At 38.8% G+C, this 21,487-nt stretch overlaps 1 non-coding gene across 1 annotated transcript; it reads right to left on the reverse strand.

The window, feature by feature from the left end:
- Positions 1-10,590: 10,590 nt before the first annotated feature.
- On the reverse strand, positions 10,591-10,697 carry LOC132253984 (small nucleolar RNA R71). The gene has a single exon (XR_009465934.1). It is a non-coding gene; the product is annotated as a small nucleolar RNA R71 (small nucleolar RNA).
- Positions 10,698-21,487: the final 10,790 nt, after the last annotated feature.

A 21,487-nucleotide genomic window follows, 5' to 3' on the forward strand; every position in this document is an offset into this window, starting at 1 on the left:
CGGTTTAAAGCGTTAGATTCTTGACTTCCTGAGCTTGGAAATAGTATATAGTATGTAGAAAATGGACTTCGGGAAGTGCTCCAAAAGTGCGAAGGAAGACTGCAGCTGATGTCCTCTGTTTTCTTCACTTTGCTTGTTTTTCCTCTTTGCTTCTCTCCTTTACTTGGCTTGTCTTAATGATCCAAAAAGCTGTCAAAGCACTACAACTAGCCACAAATATGATTAGAAGTCATTGCTAGGTCCTTAACATGCCAATTGGAATAAAGATGGAGAACTACTACACAAAAGTGCTTAAAACATAATGAATTAAAGGTGTAAAATAACACTTTTTGGGTAGTAATCACTCACCCAATGGCTGTCAGATATAGGGTAAATAATACCTGCTTGAAGTAGCTTTAGCACCTCAGCTCGCACCACCTCTTGTAAATGAGGATTCAATCTTCTTTGAAGTTGACGAATTGGCTTAGCTTCCTCCTCCATATATATATGATGCGTGCAAACTAAAGGACTAATGCCTTTCAAGTCAGATATTTGCCATCCTATTGCTTTCTTACACCTCTTGAGAACTTCTAGTAAACACTTCTCTTGATGATTGGTCAGAGATGAAGATATCATGACAGGACATTGATTATTTTCTTCAAGGTATGTATATTTCAGCTCCACGGGTAGAGGCTTCAAATTGAGTTTTGGGGTCTCTTTTTCAGCAGTTGCTCCTTCTTCTTTATTGAACAAAGGTAGAATCTCTTCTATCCTCCTCCAACTTTATAGAGTAGCAAGCATATTAGGGGGTTTAGACAAACCTTCCTCAAAATCCGCAAGACTTTCATTCAGCTTGTCTTGCATATTTTGATTACAGTGCTCCTCCACTAGAGTGTCAATAATGCACACCTCTTCTGGACCCTCTTCTTCTTCCGGAGTGGTTTGCTTTTTAGACATATAAAAAATGTTGAGCTCAAGTGTCATGTTGCCAAAAGTGAGTTGCATGAGCCCACTCGTACAGTTGATGATTGCATTTGAGGTAGTAAGGAATGACCTTCCAAGGATGATAGGAACTAAATTAGCTTCCTTTACAGTAGGATCCGTATCAAGAACAATAAAATCTACCGAATAGTAGAAATTATCAACTTGAACCAAGACATCCTCAATTATCCCCCTTGGAATTTTTACTGATCTATCTGCTAGAGATAGAGTGATTGTTGTTGGCTTCAACTCACCAAGTCCCAATTGCTTGTAGACAAAGTATGGAAGCAAATTCACACTTGCTCCCAAGTCTAACAAAGCTTTCTCCACTACCTTTCCTCCAATCATGATTGAAATGATAGAACTTCCCGGATCTTTGTACTTCAAAGGAGACTTACATTGTAAGATTGCACTTACTTACTCAGTCAAGAAGGCTTTCTTATTTACAGCCAACCCTCTTTTGATAGTACATAAGTCCTTTAGGAATTTTGCATATGTTGGAACTTGTTTAATCATATCCAGTAGTGGGATATTGACTTTCACTTGTCTCAATACTTCAAGAATTTCAGATGCATTTCTAATCTCCTTTTTCCCATGCAATGCTTGAGGAAAAGGTGGAGAAGTTGATTTCTTCAGCATTTCTTCCTTCAGAAGTTCCTTCTCTAGATTTGCATTCATTGTTGAATCATAGTCCTCCTTCTTTTCACTGATCTCTCTCTTTTTGTCTTCCATTTCCTCCCCTTTCTTTGTCTCTTCTTCTTCCTCAACATGTGGCTTAGGTGCTGGCTTCTCGATTTTTTTACCACTCCTTAGAGTGATCAAGGCTTTAACATCTTTCATCTGTGATGATTCTCCCTCATGGCTTTCCACTTCATGGACACCCTTGGGGTTTTGGTGGGGTTGAGAAGGAAATCTTCCCTTTTCTTGCACTGTGTTCAAATTTGTGAGCCTTGAGATTGAGTATTGGAGATTATCTATCTTTTGGGATATTTCATTTTGCATTCCATCCATCCTTTTGTTCAGACTACTCTCTACTCTGTCAATTCTTTGACTGAGTTGAGCATTGATGGCTTTTTAGTCTCCAACAAAATCTCCTACTACCTTGCTGAGATTCACTATTGCTTGTTCAAGACTTGAAGATTATTGAGATGGTCGATCCGGCTGTTGGTACTGAGGTACTCCGGCCTTCCATGAGAAATTCGGATGATTCCTCCAACTTGAGTTGTAAGTATTTCCATAGGGTGCATTGTTATTGGGCTTGAATTGTCCAACAACATTTGCTTGATCTCCAAACATTTCCCTTTCAGCTGAAATTGTAGGGCATTCCTCCACCAAGTGTTCATATGATTGACAATTAGGACAAAGCTTCACTTGCACTAGTGATTCAGCAACAGCTTGCACTTCATGCATCTTTTTCAGTTCCAGCTCCTCCAATCTTCTTGTCATAGCTGCAAACTTTGCTTTCATATCATCATCTTCTTTCAAGGTATACATCCCAGCCTTAGCATTGAAAGCACTCAGTTGAGACTTCATCTTTCCCACTTCTCCTTTGTTTGGTTCATCCCATCCCCTTGAAACTTCAGCTACATAACTCAAGAAATTCATAGCTTCCTCCGGATTTTTGCTCATGAAATCTCCTCCACACAATGTCTCGAGGAGTTACTTCATTGAGGAAGACATCCCATCATAAAAATATCTCACCAATAGCCAAGTATCAAAACCATGGCGAGGGCAAGCATTTATAGCTTCCATATATCTTTCCCAACACTCATAGAATTTCTCATTCTCTTTAGCTGAGAAGTTTGAAATTTGCCTTTTCAAGCCATTTGTTTTATGAGTGGGAAAAAATTTATTGAGGAATTCAGCTTGTAAGTTAGTCCAAGTGCGGATACTCCTTGGCCTTAAAGAATTAAGACAAATTTTAGCCTTATCCTTTAAAGTAAAAGGAAATAACTTAAGCCTCATCAAGTCAATTAAAGCTCCTCCCTCTTGGAATGTATTACAAACATCTTCAAATTCCTTGATATGTGCGTAGGGATTCTCACTTTCCATCCCATGGAAAGTTGGTAGAAGTGGAACAATATACGGTCTGATCACTAGCTGCTCTGTAGGGGGCACTATACATGATGGTGCACTTATACGAGGTGGATGCATGCGGTCCCTCATTGATCTAAATTCATTGAGATTGTCTTGACGACCTTGGTGACTATGCTGATCTTCAGGTGTAGCTTCCATGATATTCAAGCTCAATTCCAATTCCTTGTTATGAGGTGTATCACGTTTAACAAGCCTTCCTCCACTGTCTCGTATCCAATTTGGCATACACAACTAGTATCTATCTGTAACTAAAATGAAAATAAAGGACAACAAAAGAAAACAGGGCTACAAAAACAAAATAAAATTAAGCTGAATTTAAAAGAAAAATTTAGATTATGAATAAGTAGAAAAAAAAAATAATTAATAAAGCGAAAGAAACGTTACCAAACTTGTGATGAAAATCACAAGTACTCTGAAATAGTATCACTATAAACTTGACACCTTCCTCAGCAACAGCGCCATTTGATTCATGCCCAATTGGTGTCTTAGTTGATTCATGTCCAACTGGTGCTCCTTGATTGAGGGAGTAATCAACTAAATTTATAACCTATTACACCATATACTAGGGTAGCAAAGAAAAAGATACTATAGCATAGTGGCTCTAGGATCGTTCACTGGGAAGGGTTTTCAAATTACAATTGATATTAATTCAAAGATGAATTGGTGCTGTTTCATTTCAAGGTTAGCTTAAGAAATAAAACACAAACTTTAGTTGAAAAAGGTTTAGATTTAAACTAACGGCACAACAAGTAATGGAAATTACTTATGAAGAAAAACATTCCTTGGAGATTTAGGTTCACAAGGGAGGTTCCTCATGCAAAAACATAGCTCCGGTCAGTTGGTTCATTTCCTCGCATTAGAGAATTAACATATAGTCAATTCTCTAATCGGTGTTGTACAGATGCATCCCTTAATTGGATTTCAGCTCTAATTCCCTCTCACTAATGCAACTTGCAATGGTTCGTGCCTCTCACTTAGCATTTACCATTCAAGGTGATCTTTAACCTTGGACTTCCCTTCTCAAGCTCGCAAGAGATAACTAATGGATGTCTCCTTAGAGTCTAAAAGCTTACCAAGTGTTGGCAATTCTAGAAAATCCTACCTTCAAGTCACCTCCCAGAGGCTCGCAAGGGGTAAACTAGTGCATCTCCATGGACAGAGATCACTTGCCTTACCAAGTGTTGGTCCTGGTGACTCCAAGGTTTTTTAAGTTAACTAAAAATGTAGAAAACACTAAAGGATCACACTTTCTCTTCATTCATGGCTGAAACCACAAAGCTACTAATTCTTGCACTTGGAACCTTTCCCGGCAACCTTAGCTCCAAGGAACTAAAGGTTTAGTTACTCATTCTCTGGGGAAACTTCCTCAGAGAGTGCATAACTAGTAAATGAAAAATACAATCAAATTAAGAAGGTAAGGCAGAGCAAAGCTCTGTATTTTACTTTCTTTCAAACTTTTACAAAAGGTCCATCATCCTGCTCTCGAGAACAGGCTCCCGAGAGCTATTTATATGAAAATTACAATAATAATTATTACATGGATATTTTCCTTTTTTTCTAACTTAATAGCTAAGGAATCCTATAATTGGTGGCTTACAAGGAGAGTTTGGGGATTTAGACAACAAAAATCAGAAGAAAAATATCTCAAAGTGTCGGTCGCAAATATCGGGAAGCACTAAGGACCATTTTGCAGGTGAAAATGAGGTCTGCGAGATTTCGCAGACGCATAAAAAGGCTGCGAAATCACTTCGCAGCAAAAGGCTGATTTTGCAGCGCTGCGAAGTTGGCTTTCAGCTTGCAGTGTTCGGCTTCCAACAGCTGTAACTCCTTCATTTCAGCTGAGAATTGTGCACCGTTTAAAGAATTGGATTGCTGACTTCCTAATCTTTGAAACGAAATATAGCATGCATAAATTGGACTTCATGAAGTGCTCCAAAAGTGGCTGACATGACTATCATAAAAAATGCTTCATGGCAGATTTCTCTTTACTTCCCCTCCTTGTATTCCGGATTTGCTTATGGCAAAGGACTTCAAAGCTTTGGTTCTTCATGTTTCTGAGCTTTCCATTGCTTTTCCATGGATTCCAAATAAATCTCCTCAATCTCATATTGGTTTGGTGATCAAAAAGCTATCAAAACACCAAAACTTAACACAAATTGATTAGAAGTACTTGCAAAGGTCCTTAATATGTTAATTGGGTTAAAAGGCAATAACTACTACTCAAAAGTGTTTAAAAGAGTTAATTACAAGCTATGAAATAGCACTTTTTGAGTAGTGATCATAGCCTTTAAAGTCGTGAGCTCATGACCAAGAATCGTTCATATCATCTCCAACCTTGATTTTTTCATTCCATACAGAGGCATAAGCTCACAGGATCCAAATTCGTTCATATCTTCCAATACCCTGAGTTCTTCATAGCAACTTGAGTTGTAAGCTCATGACCCGGAGTAGCTCCGGTAACCCACAACCTTGAGTTATTCAGAGCATCTAAAGCCTTGAGCTCACGACTAGGACTCATTCTTGTCAACCATAACCCTGAGTTGTACATAGCATATAGAGCCCTGAGCTCACAACTAGGAGTCCTTCACATCATGCACTGCCCTTAGCTTTTTATAGAATATAAAGCCATAGGCTCATGACCAAGAACCATTCATATCATCCTCAACCCTAAGTTGTTCATAGAATCTAGAAGCCTAAGGTTATGGGATCCTGAGTCATTCATATCATCCACAATAATAAGGTGTTCATAACATTTAGGGTCCTAAACTCATGACCCGAAGTCGTATATTCATCCATAACCCTAAATTGTTCAATATAGATAGAGCCTTAAGTTCATGACCCAAAATTGTTCATATCATCCACAACACTAAGTTCTTCATAGCATTTAGATCCTTGAGCTCATGACCTAGAATCATGTGTATCATCCATAACATTAAGTTGTTGATAGCATCTAAAGACAAGAGCTCATGACCCAGAGTAGTTTATGTCATTAATAGGCATAAGTTGTTCATAGCATCTAGAGCCTTGAGCTCATGACTTGGAGTTGTTCATGTTAACCACAGGCCTATGCTCTTCATAATATGTAGAGCCCTAAGCTCATGACCTAGATTCATTCATGTCATCCACAACCCTGAGTTGTTCATAGGATCTAAAGCCCTCAACTCATAACCCAGAGTCATTCATGTCAACTATAACCTACAGTTGTTCATAACATCTGAAGTACTGAGCTCATGACCCAAAGTTGTTGATGTCAAACATAGTCTTGAGTTGTTCATAGCATCTAGAGCCTTAAGCTCACTACTTGGAGTCATTCATGTCATCTACAGCCCTCAGCTGCTCATAGCATTTAGAGTCATGAGCTCACGAAAAAAAACTATTCATATGATCCATAACCTTGAGCTGGTCATAGCATTTAGAGGACTAAATTCACAGGATCACGAGTCATTGATATCATCCACAACCTTGAGTTGTTCATAGCATCCAAATTTATTAGCTTATGACCCGAAGTAGCTCATGTCATTAACAACCGTGAGTTGTTTATACCATCTAGAGCCCTGAGCTCATGACCCAAACTCATTCTTGTAAGCCACAACCCTAAGCTTTTCATAACATATAGAGCCCTAAGCTCATGACTTAGATTCTTTCATGTGATGCACAATCTTGCGTTGTTCATAGCATTTAAAACTATTGGCTCATGACCAAGAATCATTCATATTATCCTCAACCCTTAGTTGTTCATAGCATCTAGAAGCTTGGTCTCACGGGATCCTAAGTCATTCATATCATCCATAACTCTGAACTCACGACTCATGATCATTCATGTCATCCACAACCCTAAGCTTATGAAGCAGATAAATTCATATCATCCACAATTTTGAGTTGTACTTAGAATCTAGAGTCTTGACCTCATGAGATCCTAAGTCATCCATATCATCCATAATGCTTAGTTGTTCATAGCAGCCATAACCCTCAGCTCATGACTTGGAGTAGTTTATATCATTCACGACCTTAGGCTATTCATAGCCTTTAGAGTCGTGAGCTCACGACTGAGAGTCATTCGTGTCAACCACAACCCTAAGTTGTTCATAGTATCTAGATCCCTAAGCTCACAACCTAGATTCATTCATGTCATCCATAGCCTTGAGGCATTTATAGCATTTAGAGTGTTGAGCTCATGACTAAGAGTTGTTCTGGTCAACCATAACCCTAAGTTGTTCATAGCATCTAGAGCCCTGAGCTCACTACCTAGGGTCGTTCATGTCATCCATAGCCTTAAGCTATTCATATCATTTAGAGCCATAGGCCCATGACCAAAAATCACTCATCCCATCCTTAGCCCTGAGCTATTCATAGCATCTATAGGCCTAAGCTTACAAAATCTCAAGTCATTCATATAATCTAATAGCCTGAGATCTTCATAGCATCCAAAGTTGTAAGCTCATGACCTAGAGTAGTTTGTGTCATCCATAATCCTTAGTTGTTAATAGAATCTAGAGCCCTAAGCTCATGACCCAAACTTCTTCTTATGAACAATAACCATGAGTAATTCATAGCATCTAAAGCCTTGAGGTCATGACCTAAGGTTGTTCATAGCATCCACAACCTTGAGTTGTCCATAGCATATAGAGGCTTGAGCGTATGATGTAAAATCATTACTAACATCCACAACCTTATGTAGTTCATAGCATCTGGAGGCCTCAAGTCATAGGAGATCGAGTCATTCATATCATCCATAACTATGAGCAGTTCATAGCATCTAGACCCCTAAGCTCACGACCCAAAGTTGTTGAGGTCGACCATAACCCTGACTTATTGATAGCATCTCGAGTCTTAAGCTCACAACCAGGAGTTGTTCATGTCATCCACAACATTGAGCAATTCATAGCATTTAAAGGCTTCAGCTCATGACACAAAATCATTCATATTTTTCCCAGCCCTGATCAGTTCATCAAATCTAGAGGACCGAGCTCACGGAATTCCAAGTCATTCATATCATCCACAACTTTGAGTTGTTCATAACTTGTAGAACCTTGAGCTCAAGACCCCGAAGCCTTTCATGTCATTCACAACCTTGAGTTGTTCATAGAATCTTGTGGCCATGACCTAGATTCGTTCATGTCATTCACAATCTTGAGTTGTTAAAAGTATCTAGAGCCCTAAGCTCATAACCTTGAGTCGTTCATATCAACCATAACCCTGAGTTGTTCATAGCATCTAGAAGCCTAAGATCATGACTCAAAGTGGTTTTTATCCACCACAGCCTTGAGTTGTTCATATCATCTAGAGCCTTAAGCTCATGACCAAGAGTTGTTCATGTCTGATTACTACCCAAAAAGTGCTATTTTGCGCCTTTAATTCATTATGTTTTAAGCACTTTTGTGTAATAGTTATCCATTTTTATTCCAATTGGCATGTTAAGGACCTAGCAATGACTTCTAATCATATTTGTGGCTAGTTTTAGTGTTTTGACAGTTTTTTGGATCATTAAGACAAGCCAAGTAAAGGAGAGAAGCAAAGAGGAAAAACAGAGGAAAGAAGCAGTTTTTGTAGCGTGCACTGTCACTTTGGGAGGCTCTATTTTGTTCATCGTGCAAAATCACCTTTCAAGAATCTCATATTCGGAACCGGCTTGGAATTGCTGACAAATCAAGTACCTATAGTAGTATATTGCCATTCGTATAAGGAGCTCAAAATGGCAAATTTCGCACTTTGTACTGTTCATGCGAAAATGCCATGCAAGTGCGAATTTCGCACCTTGTATTGTTCATGCGACTTTGGTGCGAAATCTCCTCTGTTCTGCCGACTCCACATGAGATATTTTCTTTTGTATTTTTTGATGTAAATTCCTTTCTTATCCTTGTAATTAGCCAATCACAGGCTTTGCTTTGTAAAGACTATAAGAGGGGTGGAAATCATCTCTCGAAATATAATTATTGTATATTTTACACTTAGTGAAATTTTCCTCTGGGGGGTACAAAGATCTCTTTGCTTTCCTTTTCTCTCTTCTATTTTCTTTTTCTTGGAAGCCAAACAACCTCTGAGGATGTTTTCCCAGAGGATGAGAGGCTAAACCTTTGGTTTCTTGGAGTGAAGGAAGCTAGGTGAAAACTCCAGATGCAAAAGTGGAAAACTCTCGTGCATTAAATACAGGTAGTTGGAGTTCATAAATGGCTTTTAAATCTAAAGTTTTGCTTTAAATCCCTTAGAATATCTTTGAATGGCCAATACATGATAAGCTTTTAGGTCTCTGTGGATACTTATTGCTAGATCCACATAAGACCATTAGTTATCATGTACGAGCCATTGGAAAGTGGCTCAAGGTGAAGACCCATAGTGTCTAAAGCCATTAATGGGACTTGACTACCATTTCTAGTGACTTTTTATGGATTAAATCTTCATTGTTAAACCTATACCGGTTCGGGAAACAACCATCCTTTATGTTGTTGTCCCCAATACGAGGAGAAAAATCCAGAATTTCCCACTTTGCATTCTGAACTTGATCCTAGCAACCTTTAGCTCCGGGAGACTTTCTTTCTTCCATTTTTACCTAGTTTTATGTTAGTTTAGTTTCAAACACCACTTTCAAAACAAATTTTATTTTCTTTTAAACTTTAAGTTTTTGACAAAGGAAATCATCAGATTCAATTTCTAATCTTTAGTCTATCACCGGTAGAGTGAAAACCCATCCCAGAGTTCGACCCTAGAGCTGCTATACTATAGTAGCTTTGCTACGCTAGTATGAGGTCATAGGATTTATAAATATTTTTGATTAAAATACCCAATTAGGCACGAATCAAAATGGCGCCGTTGCCGGGGATGGTGCCACGATACAGTGATACAACTTTTTAGAGGCTAATTATGATTTCCATCACAAGTTTGGTGAATTCCTTTTTCACTAACTTCATTTCCTTTCTTTTAATTGTAGAATTCCTTTTGTTAAGTTTACTTTTATTTTCTTTCTAACCTTAACTTTCTTCTAGTTTTCTTTTGTTTTTGTTGTCTTTGTTTTGTTTTCAGGGAATTTGTAACTTGTGCATGCCCTATTGGATTCGGGACCAAGAGGGAAGACTAGTAAGGATAGAGAATCCTCAAGACACAGAGTTGGATATCTCTGTAAACATCATGGACCCTCCACAAGAGGATCAGAATTCTCAACACGGTCAAGTGAATAATCCAAATGCATATCTATCCATGAGGGATAGAATGCACCCACCAAGGATGAGTGCACCCTCATGCATCGTGCCTCCTCTTGAGCAGCTGATTATAAGGCCCCATATTGTGCCCCTCCTACCAAATTTCCATGGAATGGAGAGTGAGAACCCATATGCCCCCATCAAGGAGTTTGAGGAGGTGTGCAATACTTTTAGAGAGGGAGGAGCTCCAATAGACTTGATGAGACTCAAGCTATTCCCTTTTACTTTGAAGGACAAGGCAAAAATATGGCTTAATTCTTTAAGGCCAAGGAGCATAAAGAATTGGGTTGATCTTCAGGCCGAATTTTTGAAGAAATTTTTCCCCACCCATAGGACCAATGGGTTGAAGAGACAAATCTCAAACTTTTCTGCAAAATAAAATGAGAAGTTCTATGAATGTTGGGAAAGGTATATGGAGGCCATCAATGCTTGTCCTCATCATGACTTTGATACATGGCTCTTGGTGAGCTATTTTTATGATGGGATGTCTTTCTCCATGAAGCAAATTCTTGAAACCATGTGTGGGGGAGATTTTATGAGTAAGAATCCGAAAGAAGCCATGGACTTTTTAAGTTATGTATCTAAGGTATCAAGAGGATGGGATGAGCCCAACTCAATAGAAACACAAAGGATGAAAGCTCCTGTAAATCCAAAGGGTGGAATGTACATGTTAAGTGAAGACATGGACATGAAAGCTAAGGTGGCAACAATGGCAAGGAGGTTGGAAGAACTTGAGTTGAAAAAAATGCATGAAGTCCAAGCCATTTCCGAGACACAAGCCCATGTCATGCCATGCACCATTTGCCAATCATGTGATCATGTGGTAGATGAGTGCCTAACCATCCCAACAGTGAGGGAGATGTTAGGTGATCAAGCCAATGTTGTGGGGCAATTTAGGCCCAACAACAATGCACCTTATGGAAACACTTATAATTTAAGCTAGAGAAACCATCCAAATTTTTCTTGGAAACCAAGGCCACCTCCATACCAACCACAAGCCCAAACCCAAGCACCTTGATTCGTGCCCAATTGGTGTCTCAGCTGATTCGTGTCCAGCTGGTGCTCCTTCATTGAGGGAGTAATCAACAAAATTTATAACCTATTACACCATTTACTAGGGTAGCAAAGACAAAGCTACTATAGCATAGTGGCTCTAGGATCTTTCACTGGGAAGGGTTTCCAAATTACAAATGATACCAATTCAAAGTGAATTGGTATTGTTTCATTTCAAGGTTAGCTCAAGAAATAAAATACACACTTTGATTGGCAAAGATTTAGATTTAAAATGACTACCAAGCAAGTGATGGAAATTACTTAGGAAGAAAACATTCCTTGGAGGGTCAGGTTCACTTGGGAGGTTCCTCATGCAAAAGACATAGCTCAGGTCAGTTGGTTCATTTCCTCGCGTGAGAGAATCAACATATAGTCAATTCTCTAACCGGTGTTGTACAGATACATCCTTTAATTAGATTTCAACTTTAATTCTCTCACTGATGCAACTTGCAATGGTTCAAGCCTCTCACTAAGCCTTAACCATTCAAGGTGATCTTTAACCTTGGACTTCCCTTCTCAAGCTCGCAAGAGATAACTAATAGATGTCTCCTTGGAGTCCAAAAGCTTACCAAGTGTTGGAAATTCCAGAAAATCCTACCTTAAAGTCACCTCCCAGAGGCTCGCAAGGGGTAAACTAGTGCATCTCCTTGGTTGGAGATCACTTGCCTTACCAAGTGTTGGCCTAGGTGACTCTAAGGTGTTTTAAGTTAACTAAAAACATAGAAATCACTAAAGGATTTCACTTCCTCTTCATTGATGGCTGAAACCACAAAGCTTTGCATTCTTGCACTTGGAACCTTCCCCGGCAACCTTAGCTCCAAGGAACTAGAGGTTTAGTTACTCATTCTCTGGGGAAAATTCCTCAGAGAGTGCATAACTTAGTAAGAAATAAATAATACAAAGTGAGAAGGTAAGACAAAACAAAGGGCCTGAACTTTACTTGCTTTTCAAAACTTTACAAAGGGTCTCCTCTCCTTCGAACAGGCTCTCGAAGAGTATATATATGAACATAATACAAAACTAATTATTACATAGATATTTTCTCTTTTTACTAACTTAAAAGCTAAGGAATCTTGTAATTGGTGGCTTACAAGGAGTATTTTGGGATTTAGACAACAAAAATCTGATGGAAAATATCTCCCAACGTCGGTAGCAAATATCGGGAAGCACTACGGACCATTTCGCAAGAGAAAATGATGTCTGCGAGATTTTGCAGACACACAAAAGGGCTGCGAAATCACTTCGTAGCAAAAGGTTATTCTCGCAGGGCTGCGAAGTTAGCTTCCATCTTGAGGTTCTCAGCTTCTAGCTTGTGGCATATATCAGGCAACTTCAGGAGGAAATACACCACACTATACAAAAAGGCTGCAAAATCACTTCGTAACAAAAGGGTGATTTCGCAACACTTTGCAAAATGCTTCCTTCAGCTTGGAGTGATTGACTTTCAATGGCTGTACTTTCTTCGTTTCAACTCTGAATTGTGCACCGTTTGAAGCATTGGATTGTTGACTTCCTGAGCTTTGAAATGGTATATAGCATGTATCAATTGGACTTCAGAAAGTGCTCCAAAAGTGGCTGCCACGACTGTCATCAAGAATATACTTCATGGCAGATTCTCTTTACTTCTTCTCCTTGCACTCCGGATTTACTCTTGGCAAATGACTTCCAAGCTTTGCCCAAGATTCCTCATAACTCTCCTCAATCTTGGATTGCTTTGGTGATCAAATTACTAACAAAAACACCAAAACTTACACAAAGTGATTAAAATTGCTTTCAAGGGTCCTTAACATGCCAATTGAGTTAAAAGGCCAAAACTACTACTCAAAAGTGTTTAAAAGGGTTTAATACAGGCTACCAAAGAGCACTTTTTGAGTAGTAATCCGTTTAAAAGTGTTTAAAAGTGTTCAAAAGTGTTTAAAAGTGTTTAAAAGTCATTTTCGCACCCACTTCGCAATCCGTTTCGCAGCTGCGAATTGAGTGTCACTGTGCTGCGAAGTGGCACACGTGTGCCAATATCGCTTTCGCAATTGCGAAATACCCTGCGAAATGGAACTTTGGTTGCGAAATCAGGGATTTTCACGCTTTATCGCTTCGCAGCCGTTTCGCAGCTGCGAAATGGGGGTTCCTGTGCTGCGAAGTGGCACACGTGTGCCAAAGTCGACTTCGCAGCTGCGAAAATTCTCGTAGAGAATTCCAATGTGTTGCGGAATGGTTTGGCAACAAAGTGCTCTTTTTGCAAAAGTTTTCCTCAGGCTGCGAAGTCTCGCAGAGTCTTGTTTTTGCTCTATTTTTGCTCCAATTTCGCTCCAATTTTTTTTCTTTCAATTTCCTTGCAATTTCTTCCACCTGGGATCATTCAAAAATATTAAAACACACATAAAAACATGATTTAAGATAAAAAAAAATAAGATCAAAAGTATGGAAAAAACTTGGAAAATTACAAAATTTACAAAAATTTTGGACTGTGGTAAAACCACGTCCACCAAACCCCTTTTTGCTTAGGCTTTTTGTGGCTCAAGGAGGTTGATTTCCTCCTTTTTCTGGTTTGAATGGCTCTATGAATGGCTTGAGACGATGTCCATTGACTCTAAAGGTGTCCTTGCCATTGAAATTCAATAATTCCACCACTCCATTAGCAAATACTCGGTGAATAATGAACGGGCCTATCCACCTTGACTTGAGCTTCCCAGGAAAGATATGGAGTCTTGTGTCATACAGTAAAACTCTTTGCCCTTTCTAAAATTCCTTGTTGGAGATTAGTTGATCATGCCACTTCTTCATCTTATGTTTTGCAACTTTGGAATTGATATAAGCATCATTTCTTAATTCCTCCATCTCATTAAGGTCTAGATATCTCTTTTCTCCAGCTCTAATCAAGTCCATGTTCAGCTTCTTTATTGCCCACCAAGCTTTGTATTCAACTTCCACAGGGAGATGACATGCTTTACCATACACAAGACGATAGGGAGACATGCCAAGAATAGTCTTATAAGCTGTTCTATACGCCCACAATGAATCATGAAGCCTAATAGACCAATCTTTTCTGCTGGAATTCACCACTTTCATCAATATATTCTTTATTTCCCTGTTAGCTAGCTCAACTTGCCCGGAAGTCTGAGGATGATAAGGTGTAGCTACCTTATGCTTCACTCCATACTTGGATAACAGAGCTTCAAAAGGTTTGTTGGAAAAATGAGCACCTTCATCACTGATTATGGCTTTGGGCACCCCAAATCTCGAAAAAATGTTCTCTTTAAGAAACTTGAGAACCATCCTGTGGTCATTTTGTTTACAGGGGATTGCCTCAACCCATTTAGAATCATAATCCACCCCCACCAAGATGTAAGAATTACCAAAATACATTGGGAAAGGTCCCATGAAGTCAATGCCCCATACATCAAATAGCTCAACTATTAGAATGGGGTTCATAGGCATTTGATTTCTTTTTGTTAGTTTTCCAAGCCTTTGGCATCTATCACAACTCCTACACATGATGTGGGCATCTTTGAAAAGAGATGGCCAAGTAAACCCTGATTGCAACACCTTCATGGCTGTTTTCTGAGAGGCAAAGTGGCCTCCACATGCATTTTCATGACAATGAGATAGAATCCCTTGCTGCTCATCTTCAGGAACACACTTCCTTATGATCTGATCTGCACAATACTTAAAAAGAAAGGGCTCTTCCCAATAATAAGCATGAATTTTTGCAAAGAAGTGCTTCCTGTCCCGTGCATTCCACTCACTTGGAATTTCACCAGTTACTAAATAATTAGCAATATGAGAATACCAAGGAGTTTTCACTAGAAACATGAGTGATTCTTCAGGAAAATTATCATTAATAGGCAAGGGATGGGAATTATGTGCTATAATTAACCTTGAAAGGTGGTCCACTCCTTTCTTATCTTTGATTTGGAGATCGAATTCTTGTAGCAAAAGAATCCATCTAATCAACCTTGCTTTTGCATCTTGCTTTGTCAATAAATACTTCAAGGCTGAATGATCAGTGAAGACAATGATGAAAGACCCCACTAAATAAGCACGAAATTTGTCCAAAGCAAATACCACAACTAACAATTCTTTCTCTGTAGTTGTGTAGTTCCTTTGAGCTTCATTCAGTGTTTTGCTCGCATAGTAGATCACATAGGGCTTCCCATCATCTCTTTGGCCAAGCACAGCTCCTATAGCAAAGTAACTGGCATCACACATCAGTTCAAAAGGTAGTTGCCAGTTAGGGGCCCTCACTATTGGAGTTGTTGTTAAAAACTTCTTCAGTTGATCAAAACTATTTCGACATCTTTTATCCCATATAAACATAGCATCCTTAGCTAACAGCTCACAAAGAGGTTTTGAAAGACTTGAAAAACCTTTTATAAACCTCCTATAGAACCCTACATGGCCAAGGAACTGCCTTACTCCTTTTACAGTTGTTGGAGATGGTAATTTGACAATAATCTCCACCTTTGCTTTATCAACTTCAATGCCTTTTTCAGAGATGATATGGCCAAGGACAATTCCTTGACGTACCATAAAATGGCATTTCTCCCAGTTGAGCACCAGGTCTTTTTCAATGCATCTGTGAAGAACTGTGATTACTACCAAAAAGTGCTATTTTGTATACCTAATTATAATGGTTTTAAGCACCTTTGATTAGTAATCATATTCATTTAACCCAATTAATTCATTAAGGTCCTTAGTAATTGGTTTTAACCATTTTGTGGCAAGTTTACATGTTTTTATCAGCTTATGAATCAATTCAAGCATGCCAAATGATGGAGGAGCTACTTGGACAAGTTATGGAAAAGCTTTTGGAAGCTCAAATTCATGAAGAACCAAGCTTTGGAGCTCCATAGCCCTTTGCCAAAGTCGTTCAAAGTATGCAAAGAGAAGCAAAGAGGAAAAGCAAGCAAAGTGAAGAGAAGCAAAGAGGACAGCAGCTGCAGTATTCTTTCGCACTTTTGGAGCACTTTCCAAAGTTCATTTTTTACATACTATATACCATTTCAAAGATCTGGAAGTCAAGAATCCAACGCTTCAAACCGTGCATGATTTGGAGTTGAAATGAGGAAGATATGGCCTTCTGAAGCCAACTGCTCCAGGTTATGCGAAATTCGCATAACACCTTCAAAATTCGCATAACCCATGCGTGTTGCGAATTTTCCTCTGCTTTTGTCGACTCCACTTTAGATATTTTCCTTTGTATTTTGTGATGTAATTTCCTTTCTTATCCTTGTAACTAACCAATCACAAGCTTTTGCTTTTGTAAAGACTATATAAGGGGTGGAAATCACCTCTTGAAAGATATAGAAGAGATATTACGTTTAACACTTAGAGAAAATATACAGAGCTCTCTCGTCTCTCTTTTCTCTTTACTATTTTATTTTCTTGGAAGCCAAACAGCCTCTAAGGGCTTTTCCTCAGAGGATGATTGGCTAAAACTTTTAGTTTCTCAAAGTATGGATGTTATGTGATGGCTTGAATGCAATCCCATGGAAATTTCTCGCACCCGGAAGGTAAGGTAGTCGTTTTTCATTAATGGTTCATTAATGCAAAGTTTGGTTTTTATTTCCTTTGGACAACTTCCAACGGCCAATACTTGATAAGCTTTTGGATTTCTATCCATTAGTTATCTCCTACGAGCTATTGGAATGTGAGGTTTTCAATTCCAAGTTTTGCATTAATCCCTTAGAACCAATTTCAATGGCCATTGAAAGGTGAGTTTATCACCTGAAATGACTTTGAGTTGCCAATATTTGGTAAGCTTTTGGCTTTAGACCGTTAGTTATCTCTTACGAGCCATTCAAAGGAAGTCTAAGGTGAATAACCATTGATGAAATTCACTACCATCTATTTTGCCATTTTAAAGGATTCAAACTTGATTTGCTAAATCCATACTGGTTCGGGAAGCAAGCATCACCATAGTTGCAACCCCAACGCGAGGAGCCTATCCTAAGATTTCCAATTTGCATAAGAGCTAGAGCATAGCTATCCTATCTTTGAGAAACTTGTTTTTACACCCTTTCATTTTAGTCTTTAATGTTAGCTTAGATTAGTTTAAATCTTTCTAAAACATTTACATCTTCTTTTAAAGCTAACATCCATAAGAAAATCACCTATTTTCCTAATTTGAATATCACTTGTGTTTGCGAAAACCCTTCCCAGTGAACGATCCTAGAACCACTATGCTATAGTAGCTTGGCTACTTTAGTAATAGTATTTAAGGTATAAATTTTGTTGATACGCCTTTAAAGCTAAGCTACCATGAGTCGAATCAAACTGCTTCTAAATTTATTAAGCATTCCTCAAATGTACCTCCATATACGGTGATGTCATCCATGAAAACCTCCATAATTCGCTCCACCATATCACTGAAAATACTCAACATACATCTTTGAAATGTTGCAGGTGCATTGCATAAACCAAAAGGCATTCTCCTGTAAGCATATGTTCCAAATGGACATGTAAAAGTGGTCTTTTCCTGATCTGCCACATCAATTTCAATCTAAAAATACCCTGAATACCCGTCCAAGAAGCAATAGAACGGATGTCCAGAGACTCTCTCCAGCTCTTGGTCAATAAATGGCAATGGAAAATGATCTTTCCTAGTTACAGCATTCAACTTTCTATAATCAATACACACCCTCCAACCTGAAGTGAGGCGTGTAGTAATTTCTTCTCCTTTTTCATTCTGAACTACTGTGATCCCTGACTTCTTTGGTACCACTTGAGTAGGACTCACCCAAGGGCTATCTGATATAGGGTAAATAATACCTGCTTGAAGTAGCTTCAGCACCTCAGCTCGCACCACCTCTTGTAAATGAGGATTCAATCTTCTTTGAAGTTGACGAATTGGCTTTGCTTCCTCCTCCATATATATATGATGAGTACAAACTAAAGGACTAATGCCTTTCAAGTCGGATATTTGCCATCCCATTGCCTTCTTACACCTCTTGAGAACTTCTATTAAACAATTCTCTTGATGACTGGTCAGAGATGAAGATATCACAACAGGACATTGATTATTTTCTTCAAGATATGTATATTTCAGCTCCACGAGTAGAGGCTTCAGATTGAGTTTTGGAGTCTCTTTTTCAGTAGCTGCCTCTTCTTCTTTATTGAACAAAGGTAGAATCTCTTCTATCCTTCTCCAACTTTGTAGAGTAGCAAGCACATTAGGGGGTTCAGACAAACCTTCCTCAAAATCCACAAGACTTTCATTCAGCTTGTCCTGCATATTTTGATTACAGTGCTCCTCTACTAGAGTGTCAATAATGCACACCTCTTCTGGACCCTCTTCTTCTTTCGGAGTGGTTTGCTTTTTAGACATATAGAAAATATTGAGATCAAGTGTCATGTTGCCAAAAGTGAGTTGCATAAGCCCATTCCTACAGTTGATGATTGCATTTGAAGTAGCAAGAAATGGCCTTCCAAGGATGATAGGAACTAAATTAGCTTCCTTTACAGTAGGATCTGTATCAAGAACAATAAAATCTACTGGATAGTAGAAATTATCCACTTGCACCAAGACATCCTCAATTACCCCCCTTGGAATTTTTACTGATCTATCTGCTAGAGATAGAATGATTGCCGTTGGCTTCAACTCTCCAAGTCCCAATTGCTTGTAGACAGAATATGGAAGCAAATTCACACTTGCTCCCAAGTCTAACAAGGCTTTCTCCACTACCTTCCCTCCAATCATGACTGAAATGGTAGGACTTCCCGGGTCTTTGTACTTCAAAGGAGACTTATATTGTAAGATTGCACTTACTTGCTCAGTCAAGAAGGCTTTCTTATTTACAGTCAACCCTCTTTTGATAGTACATAAGTCCTTTAGGAATTTTTCATACGTTGGAACTTGTTTAATCATATCCAGCAGTGGAATATTGACTTTCACTTGTCTCAATACTTCAAGGATTTCAGCTGCATTTCTAATTCCCTTTTTCCCATGTAATGCTTGAGGAAAAGGAGGAGAAGTTGACTTCTTCAGCATTTCTTCCTTCAGAAGTTCCTTCTCTGGAATTGCATTGATTGTTGAATCAGAGTCCTTCTTCTTTTCACTGATCTCCTTCTCTTTATCTTCCATTTCATCCCCTTTCTTTATCTCTTCTTCTTTCTCAACATGTGGCTTGGGTGTTGGGTGCTCAATTTTTTTACCACTCCTTAGAGTGATCAAGGCTTTGACATCTTTCATTTGTGCTGATTCTCCCTCTTGGCTTTCCACTTCATGGACACCTTTGGGGTTTTGGTGGGGTTGAGAAGGAAATCTTCCATTTTCTTGCACTGTGTTCAAATTTGTAAGCCTTGAAATTGAATATTGGATGTTATCAAACTTTTGGGCTATATCATTTTGCATTCCATCCATCCTTTTATTCAAAGTACTCTCCACTCTGTCAATTCTTTGATTGATTTGAGCATTGGTGGCTTCTTGGTTTCCAACAAAATCTCCCACTACCTTGCTGAGATTAGCCATTGCTTGTTCAAGACTTGAAGATTGTTGAGATGGTTGATCTGGCTGTTGGTACTGAGTTGCTCTGGCCTTCCATGAGAAATTTGGATGATTCCTCCAACTTGAGTTGTAAGTATTTCCATAAGGCGCATTGTTATTGGGCTTGAATTGTCCAACAACATTTGCTTGATCTCTAAACATTTCCCTTTCAGCTGAAATTGCAGGGCATTCCTCCACCAAATGTTCATATGATTGACAATTGGGACACAGCTTCACTTGCACTGGTGTTTCAACAACAGCTTGCACTTCATGAACTTTCTTCAGTTCCAGCTCCTCCAATCTTCTTGTCACAGCTGCCAATTTTGCTTTCATATCATCATCTTCTTTCAAGGTATACATCCCAGCCTTAGCATTAAAAACACTCAATTGAGACTTCATCTTCCCCACTTCTCCTTTGGTTGGTTCATCCCATCCCCTTGAAACATCAGCTACATAGCTCAAGAAATCCATAGCTTCCTCTGGATTTTTGCTCATGAAATCTCCTCCACACATTGTCTCGAGGAGTTGCTTCATTGAGGAAGACATTCCATCATAAAAATAGCTCACCAATAGCCAAGTATCAAAGCCATGGTGAGGGCAAGCATTTATAACTTCCATGTATCTTTCCCAACACTCATAGAATTTCTCATTCTCTTTAGCTGAGAAATTTGAAATTTGCCTTTTCAAGCCATTTGTTCTATGAGTGGGAAAAAATTTCTTAAGGAATTCAGCTTGTAAGTCAGTCCAAGAATGGATACTCCTTGGCCTTAAAGAATTAAGCCAAATTTTGGCCTTATCCTTTAAAGTAAAAGGAAATAACTTAAGCCTCATCAAATCGATTGAAGCTCCTCCCTCTTGGAATGTATTACAAACATCTTCAAATTCCTTGATGTGTGCATAGGGATTCTCACTTTCCATCCCATGGAAAGTTGGTAGAAGTGGAACAAGATACGGTCTGATCACTAGCTGCTCTGTAGGGGGCACTATACGTGATGGTGCACTCATACGAGGTGGATGCATGCGGTCCCTCATTGATCTGAATTCATTGAGATTGTCTTGACAACCTTGGTGACTATGCTAATCTTCAGGTGTAGCTTCCATGATATTCAAGCTCAATTCCAATTCTTTGTTATGAGGTGTATCACACTTAACAAGCCTTCATCCACTGTCTCATATCCACTTTGGCATACACAACTAGTATCTATCTGCAACTTGAATGAAAATAAAGGACAACAAAAGGAAATAGGGCTACAACAACCAAATTAAACTAAGCTGAATTTAAAAGATAAATTTGGATTATGAATAAATAAAGAAAGAATGAGAATTAGTAAAGTGAAAGAAATGTTACCAAACTTGTGATGAAAATCACAAGTGCTCTAAAAATGGTATCACTATAAACTTGACACCTTCCCCGACAACGACGCCATTTGATTCGTGCCCAATTGGTGTCTCAGCTGATTCGTGTCCAGCTGGTGCTCCTTGATTGAGGGAGTAATCAACAAAATTTATAACCTATTACACCATTTACTAGGGTAGCAAAGACAAAGCTACTATAGCATAGTGGCTCTAGGATCGTTCACTGGGAAGGGTTTCCAAATTACAAATGATACCAATTCAAAGTGAATTGGTATTGTTTCATTTCAAGGTTAGCTCAAGAAATAAAATACAAACTTTGATTGGCAAAGATTTAGATTTAAAATGA

This window comes from Vitis vinifera, chromosome 6 (assembly GCF_030704535.1).
Source record: "Vitis vinifera cultivar Pinot Noir 40024 chromosome 6, ASM3070453v1".
Taxonomy (NCBI): domain Eukaryota; kingdom Viridiplantae; phylum Streptophyta; class Magnoliopsida; order Vitales; family Vitaceae; genus Vitis; species Vitis vinifera.